Genomic DNA, 27,620 nt, shown 5'->3' with positions numbered 1-27,620 from the left:
GCTAAATTGATGATAATACTTATTTGGGGAATTGCTTTGATTTTTTACTGTAAAGATGATCTATCCCACTGCCTAACATACCTTCACCTAGCAACCGTTTTTGTGATCCTGTTATACGCATCGAGATTTTTGTTGGTTTGGTGATCTACCAAGCACAGGATCAAACATTTTTCCTTCTGGCTAACATCTGTATACATAGGAACATTTTCTAAGCACTAAGAGAAGCTTTAGTAAAAAGGTAAATAGACCACATTCTTAGGTAAACAGAACATGTTCTTAAATCAGAGGTGCACATATCACGGTACTGAGGCAAGGCAAGAATGGACAAAGTAACATGTTTACAACGAGTACAGAAGAAATCAGGGTCATAGAATGCATAGTTTTGGATATACCAGGGATGTATATTAAGGAAATTGCAAAAACTACAATCCAGGAAAATAACTGGGATTACACAACAGAATATAGTCAACTTTCAAGAACCACTTGCATGGTTTGATTGCCAGGAAGCTTGTTAGACTACATTTAGTGATTGCCTTTTTTGACGAGAGGCATTCCGATTTGGTCATTCCAGTGTGTGTGTGTTTTTTAATGTGTGTTTTTATTTTTATTTAAATTCTATTATTTAGTTAACATATAGTATAATATTGGTTTCAACAGAATTCAGTGATTCATCACTTATCATGAGCACTAGGTTTTGTATATAAGAAGTGCCCTTCTTAATACCCATCACCCATCTGGCCCATCCCCCACCCACCTGCCTGCATTACCCCTCAGTCATTCTAGTTTTTAGTGGCATTTACCTGTCACCTCTTAAAAGTAACCCTTGGTTACTGAGTCAAAGTTATTTTTTCAGACTCATTTTAAAGGAGTTCTAGTCTTTTACTTCTCCCTACCAGTAGTCTTCTAATCCAATCATCTTCAGTAACGAGAGCATTCTTCCTAATCGGTGCTGTTCTTCCATCCTGACAATATCCTTGACAGTGCAATAATGGCAACAACCGTAGGGCTTCAGTTCAACCCTATATTCAGACTTCACATTAAAATAATGGTGTCTAGAGATCTCCGTGTCCATAGTAACTAATATAGATCTGGGACTTGAGTGCCATAGGCTTTAAAAAACAGCTAGAAGCAGTTGGAATCATTTTGTGAAGGACTCTGCTACAAGTCAAAATTCCCATTAGTGGCCCAGAAAATTAATATGGATTCTTGATCAGTGCTCCTTAATCACTTTCTGTAAAACCATAGGTGTAGATGCCTGTGATAAACTGGAGTAGCTTTGCATTGGCTATATTAATCATGTAGTGGCAGAAGCAACTGGGTCAGCACATTTACTTTAGAGCCTGTATTTATATGAACAGTTCCTAAATTTTCTTCATGCAGTGTGGATCACAGTGATCTCTCATCTGAAATAACTGTTTGCTTATGAAAAGAAATTTAATGATCAGACAACTCACTCATACCAACACTAATAACTAACATGAAATTCTCAATTTGTCTACTACCACAATATCAACATCCCATGATTTGGGTATAAAATTAACTGTGTAATTTAGTAAACCTACCAAAATTTTAGTGAAGTAGATCCAACAAAATCAACAGCCAGCAAGGCAAATGCCATTGGACCTTTGAATCATGTGTAGCTTTTTCCTGACATGACTGTTTACAAACAGTGTTCATATACACAGGCAGAAATCTCCAGTGGATGGGTTTAATGTCAGTATTTTCTTTAGAAAAAGGCAGTGATCGGTACAAAGAAAGAGACACTGTTTTAGTACAGATATCTCATTTCTAAGAATAACAAAAAGGGATTTTTTTGGTTGCTGCTTTTCTTTCAAACAAAAGCATTCTTAAACACTAGTCATAAGATTAAATGCCTATGAACATTCAGGCATTTTGCTAGGTTCTAGCAATACATATAAAATGACTGCTACTCTCAGGCAGTTTATAGAAAAAAGATCATCAAGTACCTGGACAATGACGGTACAATGGCATTGGATTAAGACTACAGTGTAGGTGCAGTAGAAATTGGGATGGGGCCAAGACGGGAAGCTTCTGGGGTGAGGAAGTGGTACATGAGCTCAGTCATGAAAAACTAATGGGGGTCATCTACAAACAGAGGGTTGTATGGATGGTGGTATGCCCGGTAGAGGGAGGCACACCTACAAAAATAAAAGTTAAAAGAAAGTAGGGTACAACAGAAAAGACCACAGTTGGTTAGTGTGAAAGAAGATGGGCATCGCAAAATCTTTCGTAAGCGTATAGAAAGTATTGATCTTACAGCAAGAAAACACTGAATATCCCCCTTACAACTAGAATATCTACAAAGGTTATCTGTAGGTACCACCGGAAAAAATCTCAAGAGCAACAGAAATTCTGAAAGGAGAGGCTTTAACTTAGAAGATAAAGGCTGTTTGGGTTTCTTTTTAGGAGTTTTGGGTTTTGTTTTGAAAAACTGGGAAAGATCAACAGGTGCCCCCAACAAGGACTTCAAAGACTATGTAGACTTGGTATCATGCATAAGGGTGACTTCTAGTTCCAGCGTATGAAATGACTTTAGAATCTCACTTAAATATTCAGTGTTAGGTCTCACGAAGTATCACCAGTACAAATAATAATTTTAATTCCACTCTACAAAAGTATTTATCGAACACTTGTACAGAAAGTACACCAAGGACAGGGATACAAAAGGACATGGTATATGGAAGTTTCTTCCTCAGGGAAGGTTAATAGCAAGAAAGAGAAGAATAATACATAATATATAGAAGTAAATTACATGAGAATGAGCAAATGCCATAAGAAATCTGGGAAGATTTAAAGACGTAGCATTTGAATTTAACATTGGGGGATTTTGAAAGGCAAAGGTTGGGACCAAAAACAGTTTTAGGAGCATAAACAAAGATTCCAAGGTTGAGTAATTCTTATTTTCTATGTAGCAACCGAAGTTGTATGAAACATTAATCAGATCATAGTGCCCTTCTTCTACAGAAGAAAGAGAAAAGAGACCCAAGGAAACTTTTTTGAATCATAGATGGCAAAAATTTTCAGGTTCCTTTGCATCTATTAGGGACAAAATTTCTAGTTTTACATAGAGATAAAACCCAGTTTCTTTTTTTGATAATTTTTTTATTGTGTTATGTTAAAACCCAGTTTCTAATAGAGCACATCAAACTTTTACTTAAGTCAACAATTTTCTGCAGCTAGGACTTCCTAATAGTATGAATGCCATTGACAAAGATGACCATGAGAATGTTTCTTCCTTTTTAATTGGCTTTTGTCACACTGAATGTTCACAGCAAAGCTTCCGACAATACCAGCAGAGCCAACACAGCCAAAACTCCAAAAACTTTTGATCCTTTTGAACTAGGTTGAAAATATGGCACTACTCAGAGGTGTTTGCCAAAACACCTTGAGAATGTGATTCTCCTTCCAAGCCCCACAGAGTTATGTGAAAAATTAAGACTGCTAGGCCTACATAATGGAAACAGCCTTCACAACCTGTGACTATTTAATGGATCGTACTATGCATCCTTCCTTCAAGTGGCACTACCTAGTACAGAATTGACATTCCATGCTCTTAAACTAGGAATAAATTCATGGACACGAACCTCTACATCTTAAGCAGAGAATGGCACTTCTAAATCGATCTGTGAATACACTACAGCATTTAATTCTTGTTGCCATGAACTTTCCTACCAGAACATTTCAGGAAACATCTGCCTTAGAAGATATTCCTTTAATCAATGACAAATATGGGTGTGGTCTATTTTTGAGGCATTATAAGTGTTAAATTTGATTAGAGAAATTTCACATACCCAACCTATCTATTTATGAAATCCACGGTTCAAAATACCTGAGGAATTTCCAGATCTTATTGGAAGATGGACCAATACTGTGATAGAAGCAGAAATACCCTAGAGGTCTAATAATAATATAATGATATGTTGAGAAAGAACATTTAAGATTTGGCCGAGGAGGGCCAGTGGTCAGTTCATATGGAGAGTCACAGGTCACGAGGTCTTAAAAGCACTAGAGGATATGGTTTTGTGTCACTAAGGGATATGGAGATCATTATAATGATTGTCTTCTGAGTGAAATGGGGAGTCACTGAAAAGTTTTGGGACACAGCATGGTATGTGTTACATATTTGAATAGATCACCACAATGAGACAAATTAGACATGGAATATGAGAAAAGGGGGATCTGTATTATCACTAAACTCTGACTCTTGGTATTAGTGAGGAATGTACATTTAGTCATCTTAGGTTGCTTAAACATTACAGTTAGGACCACCTACAGCATTACTCTCAGACAACATCTATATTCAAGGATTCTTATTTAGCTTGCTTGCAGAAAGAACAAAGGTGTCAGGCACATAAACCACAGGCAAGAGTTTTTGCAACACATCTCTTCAATAATAAAAAGTATCTCCTTAAAATAAAAGAATATCTTGCATGAGGATAGAACTTTATTTTTACAAAGTATTGTATAATATTTATTATTCTCTTTGATCCAATCAACAATACTACAAGAATGCAAGGCAGGAGTATACTATTAACTTTTTATATTAAAAATGAAAAAAAAATGAAAAAGAATTGAATGAGATAAAGTGCTTCACCCTAGGACTAATTACTAGTATAGCTGTATTTACTGGTACTAGAATCTACAGTGTTTCCTTCTCAATAGCATGTTTATTTTTAAATAACCCATATTTCCTCAGCTTCTGTGTTTCCTTGGCTGTAACAGTCCGCACCTGTGACTTTGGAGGCTGCCACAGGGCTATGGAAGCTACTTTCCCTGCATAGAAAGCTGTATGTGGGGATTTTATGTCTCTCCTGGGATGGTTCAGAGTCAATGACTACGGCAGGGAGTCCAACCCGTTCCTTACTCGAGTCAGGACAAACTGAGGTGTAATTTCTGCTCTAGAGCTCTCTGTGGGTCAGAGTGATGCTAGGACTCTTCTGTAATCATAGTTTTGGCTTTTTCCACTTCTTATTCCTCCTTCCACCAGCCCTTACTCTTTGTTGTTGGGAGCACTTCCCTAATAAATCATTTGCACAGAAATCCTCATATCAGAGGTTCCCCCCCCCCAGAACCTAGACTAAGAAATAAACTAAGGAAAAGTGGAGGAATGTCAGGTTTAAATAGCCAGTCTAAGAACAGGTATTTCAAACATGAGGGGAAATAAAAATCAAACTTAAGCACCATCATTTTTCTTTCAGTTGGTTCATGACAAAAGACTGGAATATGAGAGTTGAAGTTTTTACTTTGCCATAAATTTAGTTAACCTTAAAATCTTTAAGCCTGTATTTTTGTCTGTAAGCTAGGAGATAATAGCAATTGCTCAGACTGTTGAATGTTGGTATTTTGATGATCAAATCAATAGAAATATATTTTATAAACTATAAAGTGCTCAAACAGTGGTCCTCAAAAAGTAAAAGTAAAACATAGATTCCCAGGCTCAACAAGACCTCCCCTCAAGATTCTCAGTCACAGGTACTGTAGAGTCTCGTTCACAGGCACGGAATTAGGGAACCTGCATTTTAAACAAGCACCCTAGTTGATTTGGCTGAAGAATGTCCAAGGTACATACTTTCAGAAACACTGAACTGTGGAAGATGGCATGGTACCATCATCATCTACACAGAATAGTCTTAATCTCTTTCGGACTTCTCTGTATAAAATCTAATGTTTTGTTACAGTGTTTTAACGTCATTAATTGACTTCCCCCATTATCTTCCCTTTACTTCTTAGCTGACACTAGCAAAATTTTTATAATTTACCAAAATAGGCAAAACAAAAGAAATCCAGTAGGAAGTCTAAATAAGCATATCAGAAAACACTTGAAGATGACCAGGAGGAAGTTCTTAAAAAAATTAGTTTTGAAGTATTTTTCATACAGATAGTGATTAGTAATGAACCATTAATATTAAAAAGTTTAGTGAAAAATGACCTGAGGCAAAATCAAGAGTCAGACACTCAATTGACTGAGCTACCCAGTGCCCCTAGTTGGCTTCAATTCAATGTATCCAAATACCAAAACACTAAGAAAAATATTTCAAGGTCTACTTGCCCCCATATACATGTACTTCTTTAAATTTACATGTGATACAAGTTATTCCAGTTAGTAAAATGTTGGACTATTAAACTGCAAAACAATAACTTAGATTTTTGCTGTGTTTATATACTTGTATATAAAAATTATTTTACTTACATCTGAAAACAAAAATATTTATAAGGGGAATAAATGTAGTATATACTCTGTTAGACAAATTAAGTGATTTCATACTTTCTCCATGCTGATGCCTCCCAGATTTCTATCTCCAGCTCAGAACTCTTCTGTACTCCTGACTCCCATAACCAACTGCTTAAATGTGTGTTATACACATCTCGAAACCAACACATCCACATCATTCTATCAGTTGATCATGACCACTAAAAAAATGAAGAAAAAGCCAAAACTAATAAATTTGAACTCTTCAGTTACTCCTCCCTTTTTTCATATTCATATTCACCACAATGATATGAAAAAGCCAAAACTAATAAATGTGAACTCTTCAGTTACTCCTCCCTTTTTTTCATATTCCATATCTAATTTATCTCATTGTAGTGATCTATTAAAATATGTAACACATACCATGCTGAGTCCCAAAACTTTTCAGTGACTCCCCATTTCACTCAGAAGACAATCATTATCATGATCTCCATATCCCTTAGTGATACAAAACCATATCCTCTAGTGCTTTTAAGACCTCGTGACCTGTGACTCTCCATGTGAACTGACCGCTGGCCCTCCTGGGCCAAATCTTCTTAAATGTTATTTCTCAACATATCTATCATTATGTTATTATTTAAAATTATCTGACCCTCACAACACAGTCTCTCATCCTCCACTTCTTTTCCTTTTTTTCACAACAGCTCGAATCTTTCCACATCCTATAGAATTAGGTTATCATACTTGTTGTTTACTTTCTACCCACTTCTTCCAAATTTAAGTTGAATAAGGAAAGGGATCTTTCTTTTTTGTTTGTTTGTTTTAATCCTAACTAATGTATTTTTTTAAAGATTTTATTTATTTGACAGAGAGAGAGACAGCAAGTGAGGGAACACAAGCAGGGGGAGTGGGAGAGGGAGAAGCAGGCTTCCTGATGAGCAGGGAGCCGGATGCTGGGCTTGATCCCAGGACCCTGGGATTATGACCTGAGCCGAAGGCAGACACTTAATAACTGAGCAACCTGGGTGCCCCTAACTAATGTATTTTTAAGCACCTAGAAAAAAGATTGGCACATGGTAACTAATCAATGAATAGTAATTGAATGAATGAATTCATGTAACTAAGGAACTAAGGAATTCATGAAAAGTAAGGAACATCATACATTTGAGGAAAGCAAGTAATGATAGAAGAGGTTCTAAGTAGAAGAAACCGAAGAATTTGTTCTGATAGAAATGGACAATCTGGGTAATATAAAAGAACATTAAAATATTCCAATTAGAATCCTTAGTTGTCAGATATTATTTAATTTATTAATATCAATAGGCTATGAAAGGACCAAATCAGAACAAGAGAGAGGTCTTGAAATAAACCACAGATGACGAAATTAAAACAAGCCAACAAAAAAACCCAGAAGAATTTGAGGAAACATTATTGAAAAACTTATTAATCTAAAGCAGCACAATAGGAGAAAAAAAAATCTAATAAAAAATTAAGGAACATAGAGGATGAGCCAGTGATTCCACTACTGGGAATTTACCCAAAGAAAAGAAAAACACTAATTTGAAAAGATATATGCTCCCCTATGTTTATTACAGCGTTATTTACAATAGCCCAGATATGGAAGCAACCCAAGTGCCTACTAATAGGTGAATGGAGAAGCTGTGTTCTATACCTACAATGGAATATCACTCAGCCGTAAAAAATAATGAGATCTCACCATCTGCAACAATACGGATGGACTAGAGGGTATTATGCTAAGTGAACAAAGTCAGAGGAAGACACCACCACATGATTTCACTCATATGTGGAGTCTAAAAAACAAAACAAATGAACAAAAGCAGAAACAGACCCATAAGTGCAGAGAAACTGATGTTTTCAAAGGAATATGGTGACTGGCAAAATGGGTGAGGGATAGTGGGAGATAAGGCTTCCAGTTATAAAATGAATGTCACTGAGATGAATGGAATCCAGAAATCGACCAAAACTTATTTTCAACACAGCTGGCAAAATCATTTAAAAGGAAAAGTAAAGCATTTTTAGTGTCTATGGAATGACTTTGTGTGTTTGTATGTTTACACACACATATACATAGATATGTATATAGATAGACGATAAACTTTGACCCCCTAACTTTGCTTGTGTTGTATATAAAAATTATTTTACTTACATCTGAAAACAAAAAGTATATATATTCTAGAAATAAAACATAAGTGAATGTTTTTCCAACCATCTGACAGACAAAGATTCTTACCATAAAAGAAAAAAATATGAAAAATTATAGCTTACAAAATTTATAACTTCTGTCATCTGAAGACATCATATAGGAAAGTGAAAATGTAAGCTACGGACTGGACATCATATGAAATATAGGATATGAAACAAAAAATTGATACATAAGACACATAGCAAACTTCTACCAATTAGGAGAAAACAAACACCCTAAATAGAAAAAGATAGTGGACAAAAATATCCACATAGATACTTCACAACAGAACATTTTCAAGTGGGCAAAGAGCATATGAAAATTTGGTAAGCATTATTATTCATCAGTGATAAATAAAGCTACAATGAGATAATGTTACAATGTGTGATATTAAAAATTTTGATGAGTAGAAATGGGAAACAAAGAAAATTTTCATAAGCTGCTGATAGTATTGTAAAATGCCACAGCTAGTTGATAAACTAGTAATTTCTTTCAAGTTTACACACAAACATGCTCTATGGCACAACAGATCCACTCCCATGAACTGGAGAAATAAACCTGTGTGTCTACAAAAAGACATATATAAGAATATTCACAGCAGCTCAATTCATAATAGTCTACGCCCGGAAGGAACCCAAATGCCCATCAATAGGAGAAAATATGCATGAATTTTGGATATTCTTAAGGAAGACTTGTCAACAATACCAAAGGAAAAAAAAAAGGGACTATTGATACACACTATTACATAGATGAATTTCAAAAACATGTTGGATGAAAGACAGACAGACATAGAAGATATTATTATATGATGGACATATTATATGACTTCATTTATAAGCTGTTCAGTAACAGAGAAAATTAATTTGTGATGACAGAAATTAGGAGCTACTGGACCAAGTAACAAGGGTGCTTTTAGGAGTGATAGATTTCTTTCTCTTGTGTTTTGAGTAATGGTTATATCATGTTTATATTTCTCACGATTCTTCAAGCTTTACACTTAAGATTTGTGCATTTGACAGATCATAAATTATAACTCAAAATATTGCTAAAAAACAAAAATGAGATCTAGAATTAATTATCATATGATATCTACAGAGAACTCCAAAATTAAATGTCAGACCATAATACTTTATAAATTCATAGGAAGACAAATAAGAATGGTAGCTGTAGACTTTGGCAGAACTCTAAGGAGCTCCTTTGCCCTGGTCTGATTTTGTTCTGGGCGTATTTAGGGTCAAAGGAGAGCTGCATTTTCTTTGGAAGTATTTGGGGTATGGCCCTGAGAATTAACTGAATTTAATTATTTGATCACTGTAAGGTTGTCAGTAGATTCTTATTGTAACTTTAATGTCACAGAGAAATTTCCAGTAGTTTATCTCAACAAAACATCACTTTCAGTTAGGTAAAAAAAAAAAAAAAAAAAAAAAACAACCCAAACTCAAATTAAGTCAAACTCAAAATTTTCTAAGGCTTTTCTGAGCTGAGACCTGCTGATTCATACCCCGAATTTGAATTTAAGAAGCATTTAAATATTTAGTAATAGCCCCAGGTATCTTAGCTTGCAATTATTCCTCAGCTTTTGGGTACTAATTTATAGGAGGCAACATAAATTTTCAGTCTCTGACATTTGTGTATCTCTTGAAATTTCTTGTTATTCTTTATGTGGACCAAAAAATTTCACTTTGATCCTATGGGGGAAAAAAACATTATTATTTACTCTATTTTTCTGATAGTTGCTGAGCAACATTTGTTAATAATAGATATTGTTTCTTTTCTCAACTCTTTTCTACTTAGAGTGGGAAGAAAATGCTTTATATCTTCACAATCTGGGGTACTGGTTCTCTAGATATGACTGGTAATAATTACTGCAAGCAGCTCTAATGCATTTCAAATATCAATGTTCCCCAAAACTGTTTCCTGAAAAACCAACACGGTTGATTTAGCTGCTTGACATTAGTTTCTCATGGTTTTTGTCAAGGTCTGTAATCTCTCAATCCCATTTCAAGGGCTAACTAGTATTCATTTCTCCTAGATTTCTTACACAGATTATTTCAGACCCAGAAGGTTCAATATGTCTTACAAACTAAAATATTTTCCCGTTTCTTGATAACAATTAATGGCTAGGACAGTTCTATGAAATGGAATTGAAACTTAACACAAACTGAATTCATTGACCCATACCAAATCCTCTTTCTCTCTTTCTCTCCGTTGGTTTCTTTACATCCTGGGACGTGTCTGACCACTCTTAAAGAGTCTCAACAAAACTTCAGGCTAAAAACCTCCAATCTAGAAATGATACGGGAATCAACAAACTCTCCTTTCTCTATCAACCACATAGAGTGTGGAGAAATACCTGGAAGAAAGATAGACAATAATACACAGACTCATTTTTTACTCCCTAGCTACTTGTAACTGTTGACACAGAGGCTGTCTGCTGAAATTCACCAGATTGAGATAACTGATTAATTGCATCCCTAAAGAGAACACTGCTTGTTTAATGCACAGGGAAGCAATGGTGTTCAAGAACTGGTCAGTGCCTACACAGCAGCTTCCAGGTAAGTGCAGTGTAACCCTCATTTTCCTTTCTTTTCATTCAGGAGCAACTCCGGGAATAAGACAACCATAGAAATGAGACTGGTCTAGTATCTCACACTCCATCTTGAATTACCCTCCAAATTTGTTCATCAAAATTACAGTATAATGTTAAATCATACGCTTATGGCCTAATCATCTAGGCCATAGCATCACAGTTAAAAATTTTTAAGCATACCAAGGTGATCTAATTATAAAACGATGTGGCTTGGGGATATAGTAACACTTTGATATTTGGAGGATATACCAACTCCTTTACTCCTGTTATTATTAAATATGAATATGCATAACATCAGTGTTTTGAAAATATCCTATGTGTTATAAAGCAAATAAATGGTTTCTCCAAAAGGAAAGCATTAAAATAATTTGCTTAGAGAAATTAGGGTTATGGATTTTTTTTAATAAATGTAACTCCACGTATTTATTCTTTATAGAAATGGGCACCAGAGTGAAAATAGGGAGACAGGAAGCCAGGCAAGAGACTGGTAAGTGCCATTAAGATGAAAGTACCATAAGACATGCAGTGAAGTGATTGGATTCAAGATAGAGAGAGAGAGAGAGAGTGGACAAAACAAATTGCTATTGAATATAGTGTGGAGGATGAGGAAAAGAGGATTCCTGCTTTAAGAATTGGGAAAACTAAAACAAAAACACTTTGAATGTTTCACATTTACAAGCTCTGAAGAAAAGATTTTCTTTTTCACATCACTTCATCCCACAAAGAAGACTCATCAAGTTCTTTAGCAGGCTACGGGCCATTCATTAAAGAATGGGAGAGTCAGAGTGTAGTCTGAAATACATAGACTGGAGACCCGGATTCAGCTATGTGACCATAGGGACACCATCTTACCAATCACAGACTTGTTTCCTCATCTGTAATACAGGTCAATGACAACATCTCTACAAAGCTTTTGCAAAGGTCAAAAGAGATAATGCTTGAAAAAATGCCATTTGATGGAAGTTAAAGTTGTGATATCGTGCCTTTTACCTTTCCTGAGTGTTGCTTATCATAATGTCATAACCAAAGAGGGCCTTTTCAATGTTCAGTTCATTAGATCTAAACATTTTATTGGTATTAAGGTATATAAATTCACTTAAAAGATATATAATTATTTTATATTATATAACAATATACATAAACAAGTATTTGTGTGGGCTTATACAAACTAACCAAAAGCAAAAAATGAGAAATTTAACCAAGGCTTTTTTTTTCCTTTTATACATAACACTTCTGGAAACAGGTAACGAGTATGGTAGCAAAGATAGATCTTTTTCAGACTTATTTATTCTTTTCAATGCTAGATTGGTCAAAGAATGCCTAAAGCTTTACAGCTAATGTCTCTGGAGCAGATCGGTTTTCTCATTTTTTCCCCCTCTGGAGCCTGTCCAAGGAGAAAGGCAGAGGCCTCGGTGGAACAGCATTTTTTTACACTGACCTGCTCAGTCATTTGAATCTGTAGCACTGTTTAAGTAAGAATCAAGAGAGCGAAAACAGCAAGAGGCTCCTTGACAGATGCTTCCAGTTGCATTTTTTTTTTCTGCTGTTTATCTCCAGTAGCACCATGTTAGTCTCAGTACTATCCACTGTCATGTAATATACATGTGCATGTGTCATACCACACACATATACACGTATGGCTATGTATGTATATCCATTATATAGCACATGTATTATATATGTTAACATGCTTTATGTATACCATCACTTTCTAAGTTAATCCTTTCTGTCATAATCCAGCCCCTGGTTTATACCGGAAAGTCACATTTATTTCAGATGAACAAAAGAATTGCATGGATGCCTAGATAAATGAGTAAAATGTTTAAGCAAAACTCAAAAACAGTTGGAAAAATAGGCTGAATTTGTTATTTCAATGGTATTTTACTTATGTAAAAGTTGCTTCTCTTTAACCTCATGTTTAGAAGATTTTCATACCATTCACATTCATTTATTCATTCAATAAATATTTTTAAATAAACGCTATGTCCAAGGTACTTTGCTAGATATGGGGAATACAATAGTAAAAATAAAAATAGTTTCTGCCTTCATAGTATCATCTTTAAAGATATGTCCTTGATCTAAAGTGTTGATTAAAACCTGATTTGCAAAATAAGTTAATCAAAGATACCCTTTGCTTGGGCTGTCCTCCCTCACCCCTTCCACACCTTCCCAATCACTGCTCCTTAAGGTTTGAGGGCCAGAAAAATTGACAAGGCAAGAAACAACAAATGTTGGAGAGGATGTGGAGAAAGGGGATCCCTCTTACACTGTTGGTGGGAATGCACGTTGGTCCAGCCACTCTGGAAAACAGTGTGGAGGTCCCTTAAAAAGTTAAAAATTGAGCTGCCCTGTGATCCAGCCATTGCACTACTGGGTATTTACCCCAAAGATACAGACATAGTGAAGAGAAGGGCCATATGCACCCCAGTGTTCATAGAAGCATTGTCCACAATAGCTAAATCGTGGAAGGAGCTGAGATGCCCTTCAACAGACGAATGGATAAAGAAGATGTGGTCCATATATACAACGGAATATTACTCAGCCATCAGAAAGAACGATTGCCCAACATTTGCAGCAACATGGACGGGACTGGAGGAGATAATACTAAGTGAAATAAGTCAAGCAGAGAAAGACAATTATCATATGGTTTCACTCATTTATGGAACATAAATGGAAAATCGGTAGGAGATGGTAGGGAAGAATGAAGGGGGGGTAAACAGAAGGGGGAATGAAGCATGAGAGACTGTGGACTCTGGGAAACAAACTGGGGGCTTCAGAGGGGAGGGGAGTGGGGGATTGGGATAGACTGGTGATGGGTAGTAAGGAGGGCACGTATTTCATGGAGCCCTGGGTGTTATACACAAGTAATGAATCATGGAACTTTACATCAAAAACTAAGGATATATTGTATGGTGACTAACATAACATAAAAAATTATTATAAAAAAAAAGGGTTGGGGGCCAGGTTGACATCTGCATTGTCAAGGCACAATTGTAATATTTACTAATGCGTATGAAGGTTTGCAGAGGCTGCCTTCTCTCCAAGAATACAAATAATTTTTTTTTCAAACTTTAGCGACATTACTGATTTTCTTAAAGTATTGGAGGTAGCAGATGAAAGAAACTAAGTCACTTCATTATCTCCTATCCTATGTAAATGACTTTTGAAGAGTAGTGTATTAGGTGGATTGTGCTTTACTGGCTACTTAGAAGAAATACGCTACATATTTTCCTATCGAAGGAATGAAGTCACAATGGTTTAATGTTAATAAGAGTTTAAGATGTACACAGATAAGTTTTAAAGCATTTCCTCTAATAGACCACAAAATTAAAAGTTATTTGTCTCAGGTGGCCTGGAGGAGTCAATGAAGTGAGGAGGTTGTATGGCAAGCAATTTATCTTAATCCTCTCTGGCATAAAAATAAGTTACATGGGCTGATTCGATTTTACCTAAGATTTTTTTTTAACTTCCACTAACTTTCATTGTTTTTATGGCATTGTTTTTACAAACCAAACATCTTTTAAAAAGGTGTGAGCCAAAAATTACGGTAGGAAAAGACCAAAAAGCTGTTAGAACTTCAAACAAGGTGTGCATGAATGGTAAGGGAGTGGAGGCAGAATGACTGTATTGAAAATATCTTGGAACCAGGCAGTCAGAAAATACAGATTTAAGTCTTGACTTAGTCATTTTCCCAATGGTTTTAGTCTAATCACAAAAATCTCTAAGCCTTTGTTAGCTCACCTACTCACTGAGTGCTACCTTAGAGTATTGCTACAAGGGTAAACGCGGTAAAGGGGATAAGTGTATATAAACATCAGTTGGGAAACTTAATCGAACTAGTGGTTTTACCTTCAAGAAGCTTGCCACTAATGGGGAAGTGACAGCTGGCAAAGAAGCTCAAAAAATAAAAAATGTTTCTAAGAAGGGGTTATGTGTTAAATTGTGTCTCCCTCCAAATACCTATGTTGAACTCTTAACCTCCAGTACTTGTAATTACTTAAGATGAGGTCATACTGGAGTAGGGTGAGCTATGACTGTTGTCCTTATGAAAAGGGGAGATTTGAGCACAGAGATAGACCTACACTCAAGGTAGATAACAGGAAGAGACACAGGAGAAGACAGCCATCCACAGCCAAGGAGAGAGGCCTGAAACAGATCTCTTCCTCACAGCCCTTAGAAGGAACCAATTGTTTGGAGGCCCTGATTGCTGACTTCTAGCCTCCAGCACTGTGAGAAAGTAAACTTACGTTGTTTAAACGACCAGTTTGTGGCACTTTGTTAAAGCAGACTGATACAAACAGAAAAGTCTAGGCCATTCTATAGAGTGAGGGAAGTAACCGAAGAATTGGAAGAGAGTCCTTAGATTTCAGTTTACTTTTGTTATCATTTTCAGGCAGTAAATGAAAATAGGGGATGTTTACTCAGTAATAGGGACGGACTGCAATATTTTGGACATGACACAATTTCTGCTGAAGCTATCTAACCACTGTGTTATAATAATAGAAAAGTTTAAAAAAAGCAATAACTTAAGAATAACAATACAAAAAGATTCACAAATATGAAAAAAGAAAAATTTTTAATTTTCACATCAGTATATTTTATAGAAAAAAGAAACTATTAATATTGCAAGATTGGGCACCTGGGTGGCTCAGTGAGGTGAGTGTCTGACTCTTAGTTTCCTCTCAGGTCATGATCTCAGGGTCATGAGATTGAGTCCTCCGTTGGGCTCCGCGCTCAGCACAGAGTTTCCTTGAATGTTTCTGCCTCTCCTTCTCCCTCTGCTCCTCCCCCCGCTTGCCCTCTCAAATTAGTCAATCAATAAAATCTTTAAAAAAATATATCCCAAGAAGTGTCTTGGGAGAAAATCAGTTCCTTTGCCCTATTCCTGTGGTAAATTGCTTACCGTGGTGCCTTAGTGGAGGCATTTGTCCTTCCCTTCCTTTTTTTTTTCTTTTTTCTTTGACATAGGAAGTAAACAATATATTCATGTATCCCTGCCGTCCCACCACCATTATTGTAAAGGTGATTACCTAGGGCAGGAGGACAGAGCCAGTTATTGTAGCTAATGATTGCTGGTTCACTCAAATTATCATTCTATGAATAATAGTAAGACTGGAAAAATCAAGGTCATATCTTTTACTCTGCGGACACTCGCATCACAGACTCCAGCCCCATCCTAGCATGTCTTGACTGTCCTCAGTAATGAAAAGTGGCTGCACCAGTTATGTATGGTAATTCCAATTGAAGGAGTCTATTGAATGATGCATTTGCTTTCCATCAGGGCACCTAGCACAGCATTATAGGAAGTTAGACTTTGCTGTTCCCTCATACATCAAAGTCGGCTTGCCAGTGTAATATTTATTGACCTGTCCAACTCTTTTTCCATGATTGATCACTTTTGCCACCCAGGGGTTTTCCCTGTTGCCCTGTCAGAGCAAAGTTCTCAACAGTGCTTTAAAAATTTAAAGTGCCCTTTATTTTTTCCCTGGGAAAATTTTTAATTTCATAGCAGCTAGGGACATTCAATATTGGAGCAGACACTGCTTTTGCTACTCACGCATCCCCCCTTCGTCATCACTGAAGGAAATCCCTGTGTTGTTTAGGGTTGCAAGGTAGGTATTCCCCTTCACATTTCATTTTCCAGGCTTTTTTTTTTTTTTTTTCAGATTATCAGTAGTTTTGTGTCCTAATTCTGACCAAAATAATATAAAAAGTGTTCCATTGGCTGGAGCTTACAGAAAAGTATTGTTTTCCTCATAAACAAAGGACAAATCATTCATTTACTTTTGACGTTCACTGGGCCTACTTCGTTTTTCCTGAAATGGGAACACGATACATTGTAGAAAAACAATTTTGTGGACATGAAAATGGAATCCACTCAGCTGGTGCTAAGTCTCTGTGGCATTTCCAGGAGCCAACCTACCAGCTCTGAAATGGTTACCTCTGAACTCGTCAAGTGAGAGAAATTGTTCCCTGTTACGTAGGCGCAACCGTTCTAGAATAGTTGGGCTTTGTAATGATATTTTTATCAGGGCAATAACTTTTTCTACCAATCAATTTTGAGGTCAAAATATAGTATTTTAAGAGTTATAACTTTAGGGGCGTCTGGGTGGCACAGCGGTTAAGCGTCTGCCTTCGGCTCAGGGCGTGATCCCGGCGTTATGGGATCGAGCCCCACATCAGGCTCCTCCACTAGGAGCCTGCTTCTTCCTCTCCCACTCCCCCTGCTTGTGTTCCCTCTCTCGCTGGCTGTCTCTATCTCTGCCGAATAAATAAATAAAATCTTTAAAAAAAAAAAGAGTTATAACTTTAGTTAGACTTTGGGAACAATTGTATATGTAGAGAACTAGGTCTGTTTTCCTCTTTCCTTATATAATTAAACATGTCACAAGAATTTGATGTCTTAATACAGAGAGCATAGAAAATGTTAGGTCCACTGGCCTTCATCAAGATACTAATACGGTGTACTGGTTTTCCTTCTCTCCACGTCCCCAGGCACTCTCTGGCTATAATTTAGTCCTCAGAGAGGTTCATGTTGACAAAGTCCACAGTATGAAAGGTGAGAGGGAGGGAAGAAAGAAGCAACAAGCAATAGGCTGTCGATTTCCCCAGTTCAGGAATTCACATGAATAAGTCTCAGCAACACAGGGATATATATGTCGTGCATATGCATATTATGCTATGTATAATATGTACTATATATTATATACTATGTGTGATGTCTATTATGTATAACATATAATAAAGCATTATTATTTTTATGTGCTTTTTTATGGAGAAACAAGTCTTCTCTATGTCATATTGCTTTACTTTCCTAAGTAGTTCACATATGTTCAGTGGCACAAACCCAGGGAAATAAGCCATAGGCATATGTTGGTAAAAATAAATATATCTTTACTTCTCTACTCATAAATATCTCCAAAAGATAATTTCTTAATTCTGACTCTCAGAGATGACTATAACAGATTTTTTTTCTAATATATGTATTGGTAAGCAAAGGTACCACTACCCATTTTATTACATCCCTGAAGGCAAAACTAATTATAGTGTGTGTCATTTAACTATATGGATAATTAAGTATCTATGTATAATTTACAGATGATGATCTTCATTTGATTTTCTTTTTAAGATTTATGGAAAAATGATCTCTATTCAACTTAAGAAGAATGCTCTAGCCACAGAGTTTCTGGAAAATTACTGATACGTTAATGAGAAGGACGTGCAACCTCTGAGGTAATTCAGTCTCTGAATGACCAAGCTCTGGAACCTACACCGGTTGGAGGGAGTAATCACTTATTACTGCCTATCTTACTTTTTATCAGTAACTCTGGGCACCCACAAGATTAGATCCACATAGAAATAATCCAAAGAAAGATAAACACTATGATGGATACACAAAATTCTGTAAGACTTACAATAAAATAATTTGTCGATTATGTCCTCCTATGTCCCCCTAGGAGTTCTGCTTCTCTTAAGTGGCTGTTGAATTATAGGACAGAATCTATGCAAACTTAGGAGGTAAGTGAATTTTACATTTGATTTCTCCCAGTTCCTTGCCCATTAGATGCTGCTGTCTCATTTTTGCTTTGCTTAAAAAGGTAACGCCTGAAATCTATTCTGTCCCATACCCATTTGTAACACATACTCTCAAATCTTTCATTCCACTTTAAGGTAAAAATGGTTGATAGTATACGAAAAGTTCCTCTCCTGGGGGTACTTAAATTTTAACAATGACTAAGATCTAGACTGAAATGGAGGAAAGGTATTTCAGGCAAGGACACTGAAGTGGCTCCAGCCCAGCACATGGTCAAATAATCACTTTTAATATGAAAAGTAAAGCAAAGGAAGGGAGAATCTTTTGCTAGCATAATACTTAGCATTCAACTCAGAGAGAAACAAAGAGATATCATTCAGTGTCCATAATAAATATTTATCATCTTATCACCTATTATTGTGTAATAAACTGCCTTCAAATATAGAAGTTTAAAACAATTTATTATTATTTTTCATGGTTCTATGGTTGACTGGCACACCTGGGTGATCTGTCTTAGGGACTCTCATGCAGTTGTAGTCAGAGGGACGCTGGAACTGGAGCTATCCAAAAGCTTAAATGGGCTGCATATCCAAAATAGGTCACTAATGTGGCTGATGATTGATGATTACTGTTCACTACACACCTAGGTAGGCTTGTTGACTCAAGAACTTACATATGCCTTCTCCATGTGCCTCGAACTTTTTAAAAAATTCTTTATTTAAATCCAATTTAGTTAACATATACTGTATTATTGGTTTTAGGGGTAGAATTTAGAGATTCATCATTTGCATATAATACCCAGTGCTCATTACATCAAGTGCCCTCCTTAATGCCCATCACCCAGTTATCTCTTTCCTCCATCCCTTTCCCCTCCAGCAACCCTCAGTTTGTTTCCTAGAGGTCAGCATCTCTTATGGTTTGCCTCCCTATTTTCATCTCATTTTATTTTTCCTTCCCTTCCCCTCTGTTCTTCTGTTTTGTTTCTTAAATTCCACATACGAGTGAAATAATATTTCTTGCAGTAAGATGGCTTAGTTCCCCAAGGATGGTCCCCAAAATAGTATTCCAGCAGACGCAAGAAGAAGCTGTCAAGGTTTTTATGACAGCCTCAGATGTCACAGGAAGTCCATTGTGCTACCTTCTATTGGTCACATATCCCAGAAGTCAGGTAAGTTTTTAATTCTGTTTTTGGATGTGGGAGTGGGACATAGGCAAGAGCATATGGTATGAAATATAGACCATCTTTTGAAAATGCAGCCTCCACATCCTCTATGATAAGATGTTCATTCCCTTCACAATTTCCATTCTCTCATTACCTCTTAAAATGGATTTCCAGAATTATAACTGGGCCCATAGCTATTTCATTAGAAACAGTATTTTCTAGTTTTTCGTTGTTTTGTTTTTATAAGCTCACTATAGACATTTCATCAAGTTCCAGGCAAGGAATGTGAGTGGAAGGGGTATATGCATGTTCCAGACCCCTTCTTAAAAGTTGAAGCTGCTTGCTTGCCATGGACCATTTCCCCTAACTTGAGAATGATGATCAGAGCAACACTGGAAGCTCCATTGTGGTAACAGCGGGGTCTCCCTACCAGCCCTGAGCTTTCAATCTTGGGAGAAAAGTAAAGTATCTATCATAATTAAGTCATTGTATTTATGGGTCTTTCATTATAGCAGCTCGGGCCAGCTGTAGGTGCTGTACCCTCATTTACTATTTCCCAAATCCCTGGGGTAATCATACGTTATTATATGGCTATTTTTCTGATTTTTGCCTAAATTTTCTAATGTAGGAGATAGTGATATAGTGGATAATGGAATGTGTTACTGAACTATTAAGTAAATTATGTGTATGCTGTATGCTTAGTCTTAAAAGAAGTGTGAATGTACAGTATCACTGATAATCTTTTCCTTTTTCTCACCAATAACAAATACCTCTAATGTTTTTGTTTTTGTTTTTCTGGGAACAGTTTCCCCTAGGATCCAGGTGAGTGTGGCTTGTGCAGACATGGAGAGAAAGGGGTTAAAATGGGAATTGTTTTCCATAACAATTCTTAAACATGAAGACAAGCATCAATTTTAGGAACTGAAGACTATGATTTTGTTTCAACTCTAAACAATTATTACTGCTATTTCTGTTTACAAAATCTTTGAAATAAATTCTGTTTATGTGTATTTCTCACAATTACAATTTTCTTCAATAAAGCTTAAACACTATATATATATGTGTGTGTGTGTGTGTAACTTGCTAATATTTTACTTGTAGTTTAATTTTTTCCCCCATTCAACTTCTAATTTTCTCTGTCAAGGGTATTAGAAGGAGAGGAGCTTTCTTGATTTCACTGTTGAGAAAAAAAAAAAAATCTGTTTATTCGTAACTGTAGGACAATACTCTGTAGAGATACCAGCCTACGTTTAACTTAGGTCATTTAATCCATAATATATTTCAGTTCAATATTAGAACTTTTAAAAATAGGGAATTTTTAAAAATAGGTAATTTCAAGAGAACTGCTTTAATCCTTGGACCTGGGTACATACATCAAATTAACAAGGAAGGATAACTGTATGCGTGCCATTCTATATGCTGCCTATATGTACTCTGATCTTCCCAATCCCAAACATGATAGCTAGCTATCATCTATCTATAACACAATAAATTATACTTATTATACTTTTGGCCAAAGCACATAATTTAGGTGAGCCCAGATTAGAGAGTTGAGGCAGAATGTCCCAAACACAATGTGAGAGCACTGAAAAAGTGTATAGCAATGGTAGGGATTCAGGGAAGTTTGCAAAAATGGGACTAATTTTTTGTGATCAATCCATTCTTCATCTTCTCTCACCTTCCCCCTTCCAACACTGTTAAGGTTTGAGATACTTTCATTCTTTTCCATTACCATGGTTTTGTTTCTCGCTTCACTGAAGGTTTTTTTTTTTAATAGCTTTATTGTGGCATAATTGATATACAAAGAACTGCACATATTTAATGTATGGAGTTTGATGAATTTAGATGAATATGCAAACACTTGTGATACCAGGACCACAGCCAAGGTAACAGACATATCCAGCACCTCCCAAAGTTTCTGTGCATTCTTTTTCTTCTTTTAGTAGTAAGGACACTTAACGTTAAATCTACCCTCTTAACAAAATTTGAAATATATTATACGATCAAGTTTGTTCTCTAAAACTTTTGTCAAGAAATGTGCATGGAAACTGTATTCCCTTTGAGAATAAGTGTCATAGGATACACATTCTTCCTTGAGAAATTAATAGATACAGATCCATCATTTCCTAGCACTCAGAATTGCTATTGAGAAAGACCTCCCTAGCATTTTTAATCACTGAACTACTCATAAATACTTCAAGCTCTGAGAACTTTAGGTCAGGACCCAAGCTATTTCAACAAATACAGTTGGAAAAAGCCTAGAATAAACAAACTTGTTTCAGTTCATCCTATTATAAAAACCAGAATCTATAGATTATTAGCTGAATAGCAGGAATATTTGGCGATACTCCTCCCCTTATTTCCTGATACCCATGGATCTTGGATAAAGTTCATGTGTCATCCTTTTTAATTTTTTTAGAGATTTATTCATTTACCTCAGAAAGAGAGAAAGGGAGAGAGAGTTGGGGGAGGGGCAGAGGGAGAGGAAGAGAATCTCAAACAGACTCCCGGCTAAGCACAGAACCATATGTGGGGTTCAGTCCCGTGACCCTGAGATCATGACCTGAGCAGAAATCAAGAGTGGGATGCCCAACTGACTGAGCCACCCACGTGCCCCTAATTTTTAATAAAAAATATTTACCATCAAAGACTTATCCTCAGTTTCCTAAACTTATTTTTTTTCCTGAGCTGAATTTTCTAGGAAGTGAGAGGGTACTAGTCATTTCTGTTTCCAATCCCGATAGTTGCTGATGGATCAGCTGCCTCATCTCGTGTTTGTTCTTTCTTTTCACAGTCTATTAACTTGCTGTTCCAGGCCAAGCAACCTGAAACTAACTGTAGAGGCCCAACATGTGCAGGGATTAAGTGTTATCTTCTAAGGTCCATAAGTAGTTCAAAAATCTCTTGGTAGAATTTCCTCTTTTAATTCAATTTTATTTTATCTTATCATCTGGGAGAAGGAGAACTGAGATTTGTTTTGTGTTTTTAATTATTAATTTTTATTCTCCATCCAGATGCTTGTCTTTCTATGTCTATTGACTAGTTTTCAAAAATGAGTGTGTTTTCCCTTTGGTGCTTTCCTAGCTATGGCTTTTGAAAAGCATTTGCTTTACCTGGTTTCTGCAAGAAAATTTAGTCAAAATTAGAAAGTTTTACCTTGGCAAACTGTACACAAAGTCTATCGTTTTATAGTCCCATCATCCCCTAGAGGAACTGAAAGCATGGCATTAATTAAGACTGAGCTGGTTCTTACATCAAGTCAAGATTTTAGAAAAATATTTTATCAGCCTTAGCAACTGAAAAACTTCACTGAACATATCTACTTTAAGCAATCAAAAATGTAGGTTCAGGCCTTGAAGAAGTTTTGCCAACTCTTAGTCTAAAAGTTATTTTGTAGTTATTGTATATAAAGGTGGCTTATCCTACTGAAAAATAGAACATTTAAGATATCAGGGAAGAATAATTGACTATTTTTTAGTAAAAAGCACATATAATTGGGAAAAACATGTAGTTGATGTGAACTGGGCTAATTTTTATGAGTTTATAAAGCTAATCTTTCTCTTTGCATTAGAGTTTCTTGCAATATTGTTATTATTAAAATTACCACGTCAGTTCCTACATTAAGAGAAAATTATATTATTATAATTTCTGGGTGCATTTTTCAAGAGTTCAGTTTTTAACAGCAAACCAAAATGGAAATGCTTTCAATTACATAGGGCAAAAAGGTAGAAAATGTGCACTAAAGTAAAAATACTTACAAAAGTTATAGAAACCTATTCATGCAGGGAGAATGGACAAGTGATATCCCACGACCTGGAAACTCCAATCACAGACCCTAAAATAATCGCGTGTAGCCTCTACAAATCCAACATGATTACTTCTTTGAACCATTATCCACAGAAGACAAGGTAAATACTTCACCCCTGTCAACTCTTAATGGAGCAGAAAGCTTGGCTCCACAGCGGGCATGAAGCAAGAAATGTCCTCTGTAACCGCAACTGAAATGGTTGCCTTTTCTCAATGCTGAAAGAGTAAGAACAATAATAAGGTACCGTGTTGCATTATTGATAACTATTCCTAGCATTAGGGAAAATGTCAGGCAAGAACCAGAAATCCTATTTTTACTTCTCATAGGACAAAATTGCCTGCTTATCCATTTTTATCCTTTATCAGCTACTCCCAAAACAAATGACCTCGAAGTGTCAAATGGTAGCTTCAAGCATGAAGAGATGTGAAATCCAGGAAAAGGTAACTGTGGCTTTTTGATAAATGTAGGTCAGTAGCATACTTAGCTTAGGAAAGAACCAGTTTTTATTAATGAGTGCAACTTCGAAATGTAGTCATTTTGTCTTTACTGTTACTTATTGAAAGGTGACTATCTACTCAAGCACAGCATAGTTACAAATCGATAGAAATACCTGGAACTGGTGATACAAGCTGATATCTTCTCGGGATCACTGGCCCTGCCACTAATTCTCTATCACTGAATATAAATGCCTTTTCAGCATAAACACTCTGCTGTCTTTTCAGGGAGAAAGAACTCCATTTGGTCATACTTCCTTATTGAGGTCCTACAATGCACAAGAGGCTGAAATTATAGCTACAGTTCTATTTGGGTACATGCTTTGATTATCTAGAAACCAAGCAGACTTAAGAGTCTTTTGGTGCAATCCTGACATCTCTATCTTAGTTAAGGCCCTCCTATTCATCAGATGGCAGGGAAAATTGCTTTGAAAACTCTCAATGGCACTGACTTTATGAACCTAATCCCCAAAACTAGTGAATTGCTCATGGATACAAAGAAAGACTTCATCTCACAGATGATATAACTGCCCAATAATAGTTCTTTTGGAAAGCTTCTAGACCCTGTTTGAGCTCTGTAGCTGCAGAGGGCTTCAGATGGGTAACTTCTCTGGTCACTGTTTTCCACATACACTTCTATAAACTTGAGTTCCCGCAGTTAAAACTTGGATTTATGCACAGGGTGAAAAAGGCCCTCACGTATGTGTTGAGACTTGACAAGTTCTGTGACAACATCATAACCAGAAACTATGTGGCCCATCATTGCAAGGTCACCTGATAGTTTGGCCATTTCTGAAGAAATGAGAACTGACATAAAATAGACAACTCATTCTAAAATCATATTTGGAAAAATAGTTATGATGCATATTCCATGTGAAACAGAAAGCTTTCAACTTATTCCCCGTGTGACATTTTCTGTAAGCTAGAATTTAACAGTTTTTCCCCCAAAGTTGAATGGATTTAAACGGATATTGCCTTATGGGGTTCTTCTTGTTAATCTATATTATTCAATACTACTATGAAGCGATGAGTGTATGAGTTTCAGGAATACAGTGACAAAAAAAAAACAGAAAATGGGAGAAATAATAGGGAAAACAACAAGCAGTAAGCAGATAACTTAATATCACATAATTCCAGAGAGAAAATTTTCAGATAGAGACAGATGCAGAGTAGAAAATAAATCCAGACAATGGACTGTATACCGTGTGTGTGTGCATGCGAGCACAACTACTTTTTTGACAAAGTATCCTTGAAGCAAAGACCTGAGTGATGACAAAGAGAGAGCCAGGCAAAGATCTGAGTGAGTTGTATTATAGGCAGAGGGAATAGCAAATACAAACAACAAACCACAGTCACTTTGCTTGAAGGTTAAATATAACCTATTTCCCTGAGAGCTAAATCTATATAAATACCACGAGCCCAGTAAAATAGCCCAAGATTCTGAAAGCGAAACTAGTCTGTGCCTCCCTGGTATTAAGTCACAACAGATTGAGAAGCCAAAGGGGGGGAAAAAGACATCAGGAGCAATTTGCCTTGCAAACTTCACATGGTGTTGTTTTTAAAGTGTTAATGGAAAAGTCAGGGTGCTCTTCCTTAATTACTGTTCTTTCATTACTACGGATTTTGCTCTAGATCTTTCCCCCAATCTGTCATTTCTGTCTTTGAAAATGAAAACTCTGGAGGACCCAGCACATTAATCTGTGGTTTTTTTTTTTTGTTTTTGTTTTTGTTTTGCATTAATCTATTGAGTTATTGATCAGGCACAGTGCTCCCCTTCAGTTAAAATAAAGCATTTATGTTACTTGGCAATAACTCTTCAATACTGTCACTGAGTAAATAATAGATATACCACTCCAGAAAGCAGTCTTCCTCTACTGACATTTGCCTCTTACCAGGTTCTGATGCAAGACCAAAGAAATGGCGTTGTGTGTATATAATTACAAGTTATAGACCAGTTAATGTATTCACTATTATTCTCCAAATTTTTAAAGGCCCAAATGTCTATGCTCTGAATTTACTGGAAGTAAGATTTGCATGTTCCTGCAGTCAGAATGATTTGGACACACAACAGGAATAAAATAGATGTTCAGAAATAATACTTACAGCTTCATAATTAAACTCTCTGCTAAGGGAGTACTCTTTGAAACATGCATATTGGTGTTTGGCCAAGAAAAAAACTCCCGATGGCAATAAGTAGGTGTTTCTAAACTTGATTTCAAAATACAGCTTTGAAAAGGTGGCTGTAAACACCAGGGACTATATTGTTCAAAACAATCTAAAAACCACTTTGGAAACAATGTAAATGTACTAGGGAGACTGGGAGTTTTTACCTTGATGTATCTATCATATGGTAACTTGAAGGAAAAATCATGGTTACACTCGGTAGATAAAAGCAAAATTCCCCTTCTCAAAGAAACATGACAGGGTAATTTCAGAAAGATACCAAAGTGCTTAACAGAGTAGAGGAACAGACTTTGTTCTTTATTTTTCTCTTAATCAGTTAGAATTTTTTTTTTTTTTAAGAATATTCCCCTTCACTTTATTCCTTCCTCATAAATTTCAAGTAATCCAGTAAAGTTCATGGAGGCGGTTTCTAAAAGATCTTCTCTTCTAAGAACATAGGGATCCCAAGCCAGAGGGAGAAAAAAAAATGAAATGCAAATAAAGGATAAATGGGGGAAGCTAACAGGTTCTTTCTTTTACTCCTTCTGGCAGTAAGAGTGGGAGCCACCATGGGCGAATTTGGATGGGCTCACCTACATGCTAGTGGGTATATTTACATCCAGTTAAGGGAAGACTAGTGCTCAGAGGTAATGCAGAGGTGAATGTGAGCCTCAGGACTGAGCACAGGGACAAAGTGTACTTTATTAGACCAACTGGAAACAAATCAAATTAAGTTGGCCATGTAACAAGAGGATGTGTGCTCCATGTTGGGGTGGGGAAGAAAAGTTGACTATTGGTAGGTAAGTCAAATTTTTATTTCAATGCTACTCACACTGATGCTTTGCACACTGATTTCAGAGGAATTATTTGCATATTTCAAAGGAGAAAGAGAGTACTGTGTTAAATATATATCATTTAATCTTCTTTTTCAAAATACATTTCTTAATTTGTTATGATTACTCTGCAAACTTTTTGGATCACTCTGAAGATCCCTGGGTACTGATTTTGGGCACAGTATGACATTCACCTGAGCAGACAGAAGAATTTGCCTAGAAGATGAGAAAGGGGATGGAGGTGCCCAGGGAATAGCGCAAACAGAACAGCACAGCATGGAGCAAAAGCGAGAAGCTAGAATCCCCCTCATTCCGGAACCCACAAGATTCCGACAGCCAGCTCCCACTGGCAGAGATTTCCATCCCCAAGTCACCCTTAAGATGCAAGCTGCTGCCCCACGTTTATGGTTAGCCAGAGTCTGGGGTATGGAGACTGGAGTCTTTTCTTGTTTACCATTGAAAGGCGCTCTATAAACTAAGAATGTAAGTCAGCACTCTGGGTTTTTTTTTTTTTTTTTAAAGATTTTATTTATTTATTTGACAGAGATAGAGACAGCCAGTGAGAGAGGGAACACAAGCAGGGGGAGTGGGAGAGGAAGAAGCAGGCTCATAGCGGAGGAGC

At 36.4% G+C, this 27,620-nt stretch overlaps 2 long non-coding RNA genes across 2 annotated transcripts in view; one reads left to right on the top strand and one right to left on the bottom strand.

The window, feature by feature from the left end:
• The window catches only part of LOC148110079 (uncharacterized), a 319,030-nt gene that overhangs the window by 23,077 nt on the left and 268,333 nt on the right, over positions 1-27,620 (bottom strand). The window lies entirely within an intron of this gene.
• On the top strand, positions 11,403-20,651 carry LOC148110081 (uncharacterized). The gene is made up of 5 exons (XR_015724325.1): positions 11,403-11,491; positions 18,134-18,237; positions 18,462-18,522; positions 19,561-19,706; positions 20,506-20,651. It is a non-coding gene; the product is annotated as an uncharacterized LOC148110081 (long non-coding RNA).

Source organism: Ursus americanus, chromosome 5 (assembly GCF_024610735.1).
Source record: "Ursus americanus isolate L20-20 chromosome 5, mUrsAme1.1.p, whole genome shotgun sequence".
NCBI classification, from domain to species: domain Eukaryota; kingdom Metazoa; phylum Chordata; class Mammalia; order Carnivora; family Ursidae; genus Ursus; species Ursus americanus.
Note: the sequence above shows the minus strand (reverse complement) of the source record. Positions and strands in the feature narration are given on the sequence as shown.